At 37.1% G+C, this 12,071-nt stretch overlaps 1 protein-coding gene across 1 annotated transcript in view; it reads right to left on the bottom strand.

Annotated features, from left to right (window-relative positions):
• Sdhaf3 (succinate dehydrogenase complex assembly factor 3) overlaps positions 1-12,071 on the bottom strand; it is a 74,391-nt gene that overhangs the window by 29,793 nt on the left and 32,527 nt on the right. The window lies entirely within an intron of this gene.

The following is a 12,071-nucleotide window of genomic DNA, read 5'->3' as shown; positions in this document are numbered from 1 at the left end:
GGAAAATAGGCTTGGCAGACTATTTGTTGGGCAACTGGGAAGGATTGTGTGCAAGAGCTAACGTGTGCTGCATTTAAATAAAGATATCTGGGGGGCTGGGGATTTAGCTCAGCGGCACAGTGCCTGCCTGACAAGCACAAGGTCATGAGTTTGGTTCCCGGTACCGGAAAAAAAACCAAAAAAAAAAAAAAACAAACAAACAAAAAATAAATAAAGATATCTGGTATTGTACATTTCAGTTACAAGAAATCAACAAATAGGCTACTTGATTAAAACAAGTACAATAGGTCCCCAGCTTACGAATATGCGATCTGTGAACTTTCAGATACTAACGTTCCTCACATCACACAGATGTGAACAAATGTGGAAGTGGCTCATGGGTCTGCCAGATACTGTGACAGCTGTTACAGTGTGTTTACTGTGAAGTGTGGCAGTATACAGAAGTACAGTGCTCAATCAGAGCCCAAGATGTCAGAACCAAGAGGAAATGCAGTGGTGATATGGAAGTTTTTTTGTTTTTGCTTTTATGCTTTACATTGTATATGTGTTTTATTCTTTTTTTCTTTTTGGTGCTGGGAATCGAACTCAGGACCTTGCACTTGCCAGGCAGGCGCTGTGCCACTGAGCTATATTCCTGGCCCTACGTTGTATATTTGTGTCGAAAGTGTATAACACTCACTTTGTCACACTTACAATTTACAAACAAGTCTGACTTACAAACGTCCTCTGGGAACAGAGCTGGTTTGTAAACTGGAGACCTATAGCAGATTCTTCTTTTAGCTCATCATCTTGGTCACTTTCATCCTTGTGAGGACAGAACACTGGATGCCTCCAACTTAAGAAAGGAGAGGTATACAGTACTTTGGCTCAGTTTGCAGAGATTTAGGTCCATAGTCAGCTGGCTCCAAGGCAGGAAACATGGCACAGGGGCAGGGCAGAGAACTGCTCACCACAAGACAGTCAGGAAGGGGACAGAGAAAAAGGAGAAGGGAAACTGAACTTCTGTGTCACGCCCACAGTGCCCCTCCTAAAAGCAAGGGCCCCTCCCGACCAGGGCCCCTCCTAAAAGCAAGTCACTGTAATGAACGCCACTATAATCCAATCACCTTTCAAAAGCCCCACCCTGAGCCCAAGCAGCTTTGGGGAACATCTAACTATGAGCCATAACACTCACTCTTTGATTTGATTTTGCTTCCCTCTTGAGCTCTTTGGCTAAGAAAGGCATTTCATTCTTTTGGCATTCTGCTCTTGATAATCACCACAGTAGTCTTCCTGGTGCGCTGTATCTGGAATTGTTTTCTGAACTCCCTTTTCACATATGTATAGTACTTAGGTACTAGTATACAGAGTACAGAAACACAATTGGTTTTATATGGTGATTTTGTATGTTACAGTTTTCCTAAATGTATTAGTTCTAACAGATTTTTGCTGAAATGTGAGGATTTTCCAGATATAAGGTCATGTCATCAGCAAACAGAAATTTACTTCTTCCATTCTAATTTGGATGCCTTTTATTTTTTTGCTTAACTGCTAACACTTTCACTACACCATAAGAGATGGCTAGAGTGGACATCCTGGTCTCAGAGGGAACACTCAGCTTTTCACTGTTAGGTACACTGTTATCTCTGGCTTTTCATACCTGGCCTTATTTTGTTGCAGCAGACTAAGTTTTAAACAAGTTAAAGTCAGAACCACTGCAGATACTAAGACTCTTAGTCCTACAGATTGCAAGGAGAGTAAGATAATGACTGGGTGGGCTGCGTGTCAACTAAAGGCAAACCCCGCCAGGATTCTGTAATTTGCACTTTTCTCATTTCCTAGTTTTATAAAGTCATGTTAAGACAACAAGAAAACGCAGACAAGCACTGCTGCTATATTCCATAGGGTCCGTGGCCCTATATTCATTAATAAGGTTCTCTGTCTCACTGAGTTTGAGTCCAGTTTCCAAGGGATATGTACAATGCACAGTATGTATAGACAACAAAAGTTTTCATACTAATCTTCAAATAACAGAGCAAGAAAATTTTAAGTACATTTTTGAAAAACTGAACATTCAGCTCTAAATACAATTACCTTAAAATTTCTGCTTTATTAGTACACACACAAATTGTTAACACTATCTAAACCAACATGTGGGAAGAAATGCTTTTGGTGTCTACTTTCCATAATATTGTGTATAATATACTATCCTCTTTTTCCAATTAAAAAATGTTATTGGTTTGGTAAAATACACTCAGGGAGCAATTAAAATTACTATGATCATGTTCTTCCTTTTTGAACCTCATTATGGATGGATTTTTAAAAGAGGAATAACTTATGGGTCACTAGAGAGAAATTTTTTGAAATTCTCAAGAGATAATGATTTGGTCTATATTTTAAAGTACACTTCTCAAATTTTGGGGGGATTCTTTTTGGTAAAGGCTGAAAGTAACAGGAGAATGAGAAAAAACAATGAGATATGATCACTACAATTATCTGAAGGATAGGTTAGATATAAAGTATTTAAAGTGGTTGTTCAAGTTGATTCAATGGAAGTTAAAAAGCTTGATTTTATAGTGACTAGAAGATAAGCTGCATGAGTTTGGGAGAGGGAGAATTTGCGAAACTGCAAGAAAAAAGTAACAGAAAATAAAGGCTGAATTGAGTATTCACGAGCATCATTTAGTGACAGGGATACTTCTGAGAAGTGTGTCATTAAGTGATTTCATCATGTGGAAATCCACACGCAGAGGGCTACACCTTTATAGGTCACATCCTAAAGGGAATCAGTGTTGTATATGTGGTCCTTTGTTTACCAAAAGGTTGTTATGCAGTGTATGACTATTCAGGTCTTTTTCATTTCCTTTAACATTAGTGATTATCTGATTAAAAAAAAATCTAAGCAGAAAAACACTGTTTTATTTATTCCTTCCTCTAAACCCAGAAGATCACCATTTAACTGTGAAGTAGAGTCTCAGAACTATACATTAATTTTTTTTAACAAATAACAAAAAAAAGTAGCATGCCTAGCATGTGAGGTCCTAAATTCCACTCAAGCACTGTACACGTACACAGAATGATAAATTGGAATACAGAGAAATTAATGTGTCGGTTTATACTAAATTCCAAATGTAGTCTTCCCACTGAATAAAGAAAAAGTTGTACTTTGCCCATTTCATAGGTTTCTTTACACACTTTTACTGCAATTATCCAAAACTCAGGCCTCACTAGTCCTTTACAATGTTTTCTGCACATTCATTTCCAAATTCTGGAATTAAGCACTAGTAAATTTAAAGAACTCGTATCAAAACCTAATACGTTTCACTCATTTACAATTGTCAATAAGGCACTGTATTAGTCAGTGGTGCATCACTGCAACAAAATGTCCAACATTCACAACTTTAAAGAAGAGAGGTTTAATTTGGTCTACAGTTTCAGGAAATCCAGACCACGGTAATACTTCATGGCAACTGGGAAGTAGAGCAGGAAAACACTGTCAAGAGGAATGGCATAGGACCAGACAGAGATTCCAAGGTCACACCTCCATGACCCACCCAGACGCACCTAGAAGTGTGCTGCACCAATCACCCCGGCTGATTATAAAGGTAGTCAAGTTGACACCCCACTCTAACTGCCACATTCCACCCCTTGTCAATTTCACATGTAAACACATCTCCTTAAACCATACTTAATCTCAAATATAGGAAACAGCAAGTTCACAGTACTGCCTGACATAATACTATCTACACACAACCAGAAATTCAACAATCCTTTCTCTAACCTTACAACATTTCCAGCATTTTTCAAAAGCCCAATCAAAGTCTGTTCTAAGAATTAAGGCAAACTCATAGCAGTGAACCTCCATAAAAATAAAAAACAAGTTACCTGCTCCCAAGGTACAATAGCACAGGGTAAACATTCCCATTCTAAAAGGGAGGCACAAGGATATAGAAAAGAATTGGATCAAAGCAAACATCAAAACCTATAGTTCCATATCTGGCACCTGGGGGACACAGTGATAAGTTATGAGTTCCAGAAGGTGTGAGCAGACCCACCCTTATGGCTTCGCTCTTTGCCTGGCTCCCTTCTTGGCCTGCAGTTTTCCTTAGCAGGCGTCCCTCATTTCTGATACCAATTTCTCCAGTATCAATTTTCTTTTTTAGCTTTTCATCACTGGAACACAATGCAAACACCCACAGCTTAAAGAGGAGAGGTTGAATTCTGTTCACAGCTTTAGGGAATTCCGCCCATGCCTGGCAGGCTCTGAGAAAAAAACACCCTGGTGGAAGGGTATGGCAGAGCAAAGATGCTTAGTTCAGGGCAGTCAGGAAGCAGTGCAGGAGAACAGTGCCAAGAGGAAAGTCTAGACATAGATTCCACAGTCAGGTCCTCATGACTGACCCAGACACAGCGTTAAGTACACTCTACCAACCACCCAGGTGAATGCAAATCCAATCAAGTTGACATTCCATCCTAACCACTGCATGCATCTTCATTCCGATTCTTTTCCATTTTTAAAATACCTTGTCATCACTTTTCTTTCCTCAATGTCATCCAAATACAGCCATTCTAAAACAAAAATCCAAAGACTGGATGTCAGCAAAACAAAAAGGAAAGAATAGGAACCTCCCATGGTTAGAATAGGAACCTCCACAAAGCAACAAATAAACCAGCCAAAACTGCCAGAGTACACTTTCTCAGAACTCTATAAACTAATGGAAAGCTTTCAGAAATCAGGTAAACATTTAATCAAGAGAAAACTGAATCTTGCTAAGGAAGTTGCATGGGGTTTTAATTCACTCTGACCCTTTCCATGCTCCTCAGATAGGCAGTGGCCTTAAGGACATCAGCTTACATGCCAGGCACAAGTACTAGGACCAGAAAAAGTAAACTTTATTTCCAAAGGAGGTTGTTGTGACCAGCTTGGTGACCGCCTGAAGGATCATCTCAAAGGGATTCTCTTTATCTTGCTTAGTTGGAATTTTCCCAGTGCTGAGGGGAACGCCTGGGTAAATTGATGAAAACACGTAAGACCTTTCTAGTCACTGCTGCCTGGAGCAAGGGGTAAAAACAGGGGCAAATAACAGGCTAATCAAAAATACTGGGGTGAGGGGCTGGGGATTTAGCTCAGCGGCAAAAGCGCCTGCCTGGCAAGCGCAAGGTCGTGAGTTCGGTTCCCTGTACCGGAGAAAAACCAAAAAAAAAAGAAAAATACTGGGGTGAAAGTCTGCTGAATAAGGGGCTTTGTGCACTAACTCTTTTGAAAACCAGCCACACACTTCTAGAAATATAAAAGGGCACATACATAGCTATGCGTCTAAAATGCTGAAGAAGTTTAGATATCATTGTCACTGTTTAAAGGAGATTCCTTCCAGAACTGCTGCCTGAACAGGAATATCTACAGTGTACTTTTTATTGAAGAGTACACCATCTTTTTTTATATTAAGCCATGAAGATTTGGGGATTACTTGGTACAGAGATGGTACTTATTACATGAATAATGCAAACCAAGAATCTAAGGAATCTAGAAGACATGTATCCTATGTTGCAGCAAAACAATATAGACTCTGTTTCAAGAAAAATGACTCGGGGCTGGGGATTTAGCTCAGCGGCAAAAGCGCCTGCCTGGCAAGCACAAGGTCGTAAGTTCGATTTCCGGTACCAGAAAAAAAGAAAAAGAAAAGAAAAATGACTGACTTCTTTATACATGTTCGATTCAGTTAGGATCTTAGGAGTATATTTGTTTTATACTGCTGAAATATTATGGTAGCAAAAACATTTAGAGAAAGAAAACTACAAAATCAGACTTTACTTCCTGGGTCTATTCATCAGTGATTTACTTTAGGCACTTCATGTTGGCCACCGTGCCCAACTGAATCTTAAACATCATCCTATAAATTGTTAGAAATTAGAACTACACGTATTCAAATTTAAGTCTGTTGCAGTCCATTTATTTTATAAGGTGAGTTTCACTTAAATCAAAGAGTTTTAGTGTTATTATGTGGGAGCAGTAACCATGCAAAGAATAACTATGGACAAATTTTAAGCTAAAAATGAATAAAAGACCCAGCCAGTATCAATCTCTTCATTTATATGCAAATTGATGCATGTATTCTTCTGAATGGCAGTGCCTCAGAAGAGAAATTTATGACAAGAGAACAGGCCTAAGTAATAAAAAGAAGATAACTTGAAACAATGGAAAATTATAGCAACAAATAGAAAAACAGGCAATTTTTGTAAGTTTAACTGAATGACCAAATAATAAAAGTAAGTTTCATAAAATGGTCTAAAACATATATCACAAAAACTGAATTTAGGAAGTAACATCTCAATTTCTCATTTTATAAATGAGACATAAAATACTAACTTCTTTGAATATGCTGTCACATCACCTACTACAAAATACCATATGTTTCTCCTCCCCCTGGTGGCATCAAAATGCCGCTTACATTTTGCAATTTACAACTTTGATTTAGAGATTCAGTATTTAGTATTACCTATGGTGCATTCTATTTTCTGAATGCTACAAAAAGTTCATAAATGTTAAAATAAGTAAAGATAACACATTAGAACATATTATAGCCTAAAAGCATACTATACATGTTTTCCTCATAAATTTTACAGATACCCACATCCAATAACAATGACAAAATAAAAGCTAGCACACAACTCTCATTACTATTACATAGCTGAAGAGTAATAACGTGGATAAGTAAATTATTCAAGTACTGCTACTAACAATAACCAATTATCATCAGGAATCTGTCAAAATGACCAGAGATATTTCCTTCACTTTACAGCAACTTTGAGAAAGCTGTGAATCAAATTTCTAAAAGAAGTAAAACTTGAGAAAAACAAAATTATCAGAAATAAAATATCTTATAGTTAAAAATCTCTTCTCAAATAAACTAATTAGCCCTAAATAATCTGTTTAAATTCATAAACTATACAATGTGTTTCTTTAACATGATCCTACACTGCATTTTTCCAATAATAAAGCTCATCTATTCGTTTCAAAGAAGTACTCATAAACATGGGAAAACTAAAAAGGTGTTTATAATTTGAAAAAAAATGGAAGTTTAAAGAAAAAAGGCTGAGAGATAAGTGCATTCAAATTCTACATTCCTGGAGAATATAAACATTAGCCTCCAAGAAGAACTTTCTCGATTAACTAACCTTCAAAAGAAACTTTTAAGACAAATCTAGCAATGGCTGGATTTCTTTAACTGTTCTCAGGTTCTAACTAACAAGAATATAAGAAACAATACACATCCCTTCTATCAGAAAAGAGAGGGGAACTACCCTAATAAGGATACCATGCACAAAGGAACAATAACTTGAAGTCTGAAAACAAAGTTAAAAAAATTTTCAGAAGCCAGTAAAATGACTTGAGAAATTCTTTTCGTTCTCTGCTCGATTTTATTCTCCAGAGTCAGATGTGAGTACACCAGAGATGTGGGGATCACATACACAGCAACTCACAGAGATAAATGAAGAAAGTACTGGAATTTTTATTTAAATTTTCATTAAAAAATTAAGAGAAATGTAATATTAACGTTTAAATTACACACTGTCCTTGGTATTCTCACGACTACGGCATATAGCTTAAGTCATGCAGGACACAAGCAATAAGCAATATTAGGGAAGACTAGGGCGTCCTAAATGCCACTAAGACCTACGCCTGGCACCACTACATTTGCCTATGACATTCACTACTTGTATATGTTAAACTTGACATGACGATTAAACAGATTTACAGTTTATATTGTCTTATTTAAACTAACCCATGGACAAGAAGCTTCAACAATACAGAATAACACTACTGCTGTATATTTATTTGATTACGAAGTTTTGTTTTATTTTTTAAAAGGTGACTATAAAGAATCTTCTGGTTGAGGACATTATGATTCACATAAGCACAAGCAAAAGATGATGGTAACAGAGGATGGGTACTTGCCCAGCAACTAACTCAAGCCATATTACCGAAGTGAAAACAATGGCAATAACGTAGCCTTTATACGACATGATGAGATGGCATGTATCAGTGGTCTTCCTCTCAGAGGAAAGCATCAAAATATCCCAATTGGGGATCAATCTGCAAAACACCTGACCAGTACTCCTCAAACTGACAGAGGTCACTAATCACGGGAGAAGTGGGAAACTAGCACAATCTGGAGCAAAGAAGATGCAATGACTAAAGAGAATGCGGTTTCCTGGACGGCATCTTGGAGCAAAAAAGTTATTAGGTAAGAATCAGGCAAATGTGAATAAAGAATGAACTTTAGATAATGTGTCATGCTATATTTAAAATGGCAATATAATCAGATCTAAAAAAAACTCACCCCAAGATTGTCCAAAAAAGTAAAAAATACTACTCAGGCTGGGGACTTTCCCGTGAGTCACTCCCAGGCGACACCATGGACCCAAGGACTCAGAGCCGAGTGCCTGCTCCCCACTCTCTGCGTTCCCCATAGCACAGGGCCACACAGCGGACAGCCAACACACTGGCCTGATTGAGGGAGAGATCAACACCCAGGTGGAGAGTCTTGCTTCAGGACCAAAGTGATAAAGAGACTGAGTGACAACAACCTTGGAAGATAGGCTTGGAGACGGTCAGCTAAACATGGGTCCTCCCAGGATCCCCTAGGAGCCCTATACCCCGGCCTGTGTTCTATTGTGGGAGGCCAAGATCAGTGCAAAGCCAGGATCAGTGGGAGCAACCATCAGAGGAGGAGCTCCTAAAGAAAGCCGCATTTAACCTAGTGACATGTTTGAGCTCTGGCACTACTGCAACATGCAGCAGAAACTAGTGCTCTGACTTACTATAGGTTACTCTAAGGACCTCACTGTCTTCACTAAAATCAGAGTCCTCTGTGTCTTGGTGAAGCGCGGTGCAAGGGTGCTTCCTGGAGTTTCTCAATAGCCAGCTGACATCTGAGGTCACTGTTGGCCCTGGATTACTACTAAAGACAAGGTAACATAGTAATGGAGGGCAATTGGTTTTCTCTCTATGCCAGTACCTGGACTGCCTGGCAGATCATAAACAATATTGTGGGTTACTTCCAAAAAACAGGGCACTGGGCCAAAGAATCTCCAAGCCCCAGCACAAAAACCAACAAAACATAAACATGACAGGGCAACAAAATTTTTCCAAAAAGTCTCAACAACCAAAATTGGGATGGGGACAGTGTGGGGGAGAAAATCGTAAGCTACACAGCAAATAGATCTGAAAGGGTACTGATGCAGGTTAAAACAGTTCTACAAGGTGTCTGATGAATTAAAAGAACATACATCTAATCACAAAATTACCATAATGAAACTAAATGATCAATGAGTCTAGAGAAGACACAAATAAACAACTACTAGAGGTAAAGCAACAAATAAAACATAAGGGCTCAGCATAGGAAAAATAGGAGTCCATAAGAAAGTTCCAAACAGAAACCTTGGAGATTAAAAACATGACTGAAAGTATGGGTAGCAGCAGCAACCAAGGTGAAGACAGGGTTGTGATCAATGATCAATTAATGAGAGACGCATTAAAAACAACTAAACATTAAAAAACCTCCTCCTTGATGACTCAAAGGAGGTCTAACATAAGAGTAACTGGAAATAGCAAAAAATCAAAAGCCACCATGAAGGGCATTAAAAATCTATTTATACCAATAAGAGCAGAAAACTTTCCAGATATGGAAAAATAATTTAACAGACAGAGAAGTGAAGCATACAGTACATTGAATATATGATCAGAAAAAAACAAAAATCCCACTCCACTCCACATAATAATTAAAATACCAAAAATATAACAAAAGAACAGAATCTTAAAAGCTACTAGAGAAAAGTGACAAATCACCTATAAAAGAAAACCCGGGGCTGGGGATAAAGCTCAGTAACACAGAGCCTGCCCGGCAAGCACGAGGTCCTAAGTCTGATTCCGGGTACCATCCCCCCAAAAAGAAAAGTTATCAGAAGTACGGTAGACTTTTCAATATAAGCCTTAAAGGAAACGAGAACATGGAATTAAGTGTTTCAAATTCTTTAAACAACTTCCCATCCAGACTGTAATATCCTACAAAATTATCTTTCAGAACTGATGGTGAAATAAGATAATTTCATGATAAAGAAAACCTAAAGGAATTCATAACCACAAACCAACACTCCAAAAAATTCTCAAGGATATCCTAGAAGACAATAAAGTTAACAATGCCAGAAGATCCAATAAAAGAATACATCAGGTAGGGATAGTAATTAATTAGAAGCAAAAGAAAACAAAACAGTAACAGTAAATTAATGTAATGACAGGTATAAGTCAATACCTATCACTATAACTATTCATGCAAATAGACAACTCACCCATCAAAGGACAACAGATCAAGAAACAAAGTCCAATGGAATGTTGTAGGCAAAAATACACAGGTAACACAAAAAGAAATTCACAGACTAAAAACCAAAGGATGGAAATCAATATTCCAAGCAACAAGAATGCAAAAACAAGTAAGAGTAGCTATCCTATTTTCAGACAAAGTAGATTTCAAGTCAAAGCTGATTAAAAGAGACAAAGGACATTACATATTGTTTAAGGTAGAACTATTCAACAGGAAGAAATAACAATTACAAACATGTATGTCCCAGACCATGGTGGACCCAACTTCATAAAACAAACTCTAACGAATGTAAAAACTCAGGTAAACATTAGTATAATTATAGTAGGGGAACTCAATACCCAACTATCACAAATAGAACTAAACAAAAAATCAACGAAGAAATATCAGAATTAAACCAAACCTATAAACAAACGGACTTAATAGATTTATATACAGAACATTCCACCCAACACATTCTTTTCGGCTACACATAGTACTTTCTCCAAAACAGACCACCTATTAGTTAATAAAGCATGCCAAAATAAATACAAAAGAATCAAAATTTTACAATACACACTATCAGATCAAAGTGCAATGAAACTAGAGATCAACAGCAAAAGAAGCCAAAGAAACTGTGCAAACATATGGAAATTAGTACCCAATGAGTCACAGAGGAAATTAAGGAAGAAATAAGACAGTTCCTTGAATTAAAATGATAATGCAAGTAGAACATCCTGAACTCATAGGACACAATGAAAACAGTCCTCAGAGGAAAGTTTATAGCAGTGAATGCCCACATTGGAAAAACAGAACAAGCCCAAATAAATAACCTAATGATGTATCTCAAAGTCTTACAAAAACAAAAATAATCCAACCTCATAGCTTGTACAAGGAAGAATATAGAATTTAATAAAAAATAGAACTAAAAAAGTAATACAAAGAAACAATTAAAGGACTATTTCTTTCAAAACAAAAATAAAATAGACAAGCCCTTAGCCAATCTTACCAAAAACCAAAGTGCGTGGGAGGAGATATAAATTAATGCAATTAGAAATGAAAAAGGTGAAATCAAAATGAACACTGTCAAAACACAGAAAATTACCAGTAACTACTTCACACAAATATATACCAAACAATTAAAGTACTGAGAAAAAAAGTAGACATTCCTAGATACATATGAATTACCAAAATTGAACAAAAAAGACTTAAAAATTTTGAACAATCGAATAAACATCAATGAGATTTAACCACTAATAAAAAAAATAAACTGCCAACTAAGAAAAGGCCAGGACATGATGGAGTCCCAGCCAAATTCTACAAGAACTTCAAGGAAAACCGAACATCAATATTCCTCAAACTTTTTAATGGAATTGAGAAACAGGCAGTACTTCAAAATCATTCTCAGAAGCTAACATTATCCTGATCCCAAATCTAGCCAAGGATCCAGCCAGAAAAGAGAACTACAGGCCAATTTCTCTAATAAACATAGATGCAAAGATATCCATAACAAGATACTGGCAAACAGAGTGAAACGAATCATCAAAAAGATCATATACTATGACTAAGCAGGCTTTATCCCAGGACACAAAGATGCATCAACACATTCAAATCAATAAATGTAATTCACCACACATAAGGAAAAGCAAGGATAAAAATCACGATTGTCTCAACAGATGGAGAAAAAGCCTTTGACAAAATCCAACATCCATTCATGATAAAAAAAAAAAAAAA

The sequence above is a fragment of the Chinchilla lanigera genome, unplaced genomic scaffold, assembly GCF_000276665.1.
Source record: "Chinchilla lanigera isolate Chin_1 unplaced genomic scaffold, ChiLan1.0 scaffold00031, whole genome shotgun sequence".
Taxonomy (NCBI): domain Eukaryota; kingdom Metazoa; phylum Chordata; class Mammalia; order Rodentia; family Chinchillidae; genus Chinchilla; species Chinchilla lanigera.
Note: the sequence above shows the minus strand (reverse complement) of the source record. Positions and strands in the feature narration are given on the sequence as shown.